Genomic DNA, 2,372 nt, shown 5'->3' with positions numbered 1-2,372 from the left:
GAGGCCTAGCCCTAAGAAGTCTTTAAGGCACTCAGTTAGTGTCCACCAGCTACTCTGTGGGAGAAGGATAGGCATTTTCCTTCCATGGAAATGATTGCCTTTGAAAACCTTCTGGAAGGTCAGTTATAAGTTGATTCCAACTGATGGCACACAACAGCAACATTGTTGCTGTTAGGTTTCATTAAGCCAAATTTGATTCACAGCAACCCTATGTGCAATGGATAAGAGTTAATATAATTCATTAAATATTGACTAGCTTAAGAAGTTCTTCCATTTTACAAAGGAGGAAACTAGAGTGAAGATGGGTGATGGAGTTTTCCAGTGCTCAGATTTATGACTCCCTCTCCTCTCATTCCAGTTAACACCCCAGCAAGTGCTCAGTTCATGTCATGATTGATGTCATTGATTGATATTGATGTGGAGGAGCCTAAGGGTGATCTCATTCTACTGTTGAACTGCAGCAGAAAATTTCACAGTGGGAACATAGATGGTTCAATTTCCCCCTGTGTACCAATTATACAAACCTCTGATTTACATTGATCAAGGCATCTTTTTGGATAGCAAAAGCCTTGATTGAAATTGCTAATGTAAAGCTTCCCTTGATTAGGAATGCTTTTAATTACCCTACACTCTTCTGGACCTTTTTTATGTGTATAGGGAAATATTTATCCTAAAACATATTCTATTTAGGCTTCTTTATTTTATGTAAAATCTCTCTTGACAGAAAGACCAGAAATGAAATTGGTACTACCTGTTCTAGATCAATTTATTATTGTTTATCTAAAAATCTAGAGTCTGAATCTAAGCATTACTAAGGAAGAAACACATTCACAAAACAGAATTTGAAGAACTATTTTCTAGGAGGATAGAAACACTCAAAGCAGAAGCTCAGATTCCAGTTTTATTTTCAATATTGAGTTTATGAAGTTTATATGTATGATTTCTTGATGAGGGAACAGCCATAAAGAGAATAAGAGAGAGATTTGGGGAGACACATGAAGATAGAAAGAGAACGCTTACAGGAGCTTCACAATTATCCACATGTTTAATTTTTCAATCTGAAATGGAACAGAACTCTAACAGTTTTACCCAATTTGCAGGTTCAGTGGTGTGCCAAGAAAAAAACCTCCAAGTTCTAGTAACCAGTGATGGTATCTTTTGCTATCTAGCTTTGGCCAAAAACTGAAAGTCACACAACTGTGCATCTTCATGAAATAATCAGAGAAGCACAAAATATCTTCCTATTATTACTGTTTTAGTGACACTGGACAATTATGGAATTGTTAGAATATAATAAGAGTGGGAAAATAGCAATTTTAAGGGAGTAGTAATTCTCTATCATCATCCTTCTTGCCCAACAGCTGACTACTTGCAAAATTATTATCATGAGAGGGAAAGTTTTATATTTATTAGGTAAATCAGAGGCAACCCAGGAGGTGTTTGACAGAAGACATTTAATTTCCTTCTCTGTAGGACATCTTATTCAATACATGGTGGCTGAGCCAATCCTTTATTCTCTGACTTCTGCAGAAAAGTGGTGTGAACTGCAAATTGATTGCATTAAGTAACCAGAACATTGAACTTCGTAGTCCTAAGTTTATTTTCTTCCTCTCTCTTTCTTTGAAATAATCTTGTAGAGCGAGTTATTTTCTCAGCAGTGTAACTCATATGTCCTACCTTCTACTTTTTGAAACACTACATTTTGTACAAAATATTCCACTATAAAATTATTAGGCTGAAAACATGGTACAAATGCCACTCTCTGTGGGAATAAATATGTTTTGAAAGGTACATATATAGAAAAGACCCACTTAAAAACAGTCTTCCCTCCATACTTCATGATGTGCCAATTTAATACTTTATATGATATAGTACACAAAGCTTGAGAATGGAAGGCAAAAGACACACATAGGGTCTAATTTCAGCTCTGACTCCATGAAGGTGTGTGACTTTGAGCAGGTCATTGTATTGTTTTTCTATTGCTGCCATAGAAATGATCACAGATTTAACTGCTGAAAACATAAGTATCTTTTTTTTAATACCTTGGGATACTTTTTATTTTTTTTTTATTTCCATTCATTCATTATTGCACTTTTCTACCTGTCCACCCCTCCCCCCCAGTTCCTTCTTCTCTTTGAAAAGTAAAATTCTTTCATTGTTATACAATCCCTTCCCCCAAGTCCACTCCACTATGCAGCCTTCGTTCTGGACACACGTCATGAGAATAATACCTAATCATGTATACCTTTTAAACAGTTCTCTCTCTCTCTCTCTCTCTCTCTCTCTCTCTCTCTCTCATCTATTTCAATGCAGTATACATATTTATCTCATTTTTCTCAGTCCCCTCAACCACCCCTCACACCCCCTATGTC

Source organism: Elephantulus edwardii, unplaced genomic scaffold (genome assembly GCF_000299155.1).
Source record: "Elephantulus edwardii isolate Elephantulus edwardi_28Jun2011 unplaced genomic scaffold, EleEdw1.0 scaffold00177, whole genome shotgun sequence".
In the NCBI taxonomy this organism is placed as follows: domain Eukaryota; kingdom Metazoa; phylum Chordata; class Mammalia; order Macroscelidea; family Macroscelididae; genus Elephantulus; species Elephantulus edwardii.
The sequence above is the reverse complement of the archived record's forward strand: the minus strand, read 5'-3'. Positions refer to the sequence as shown.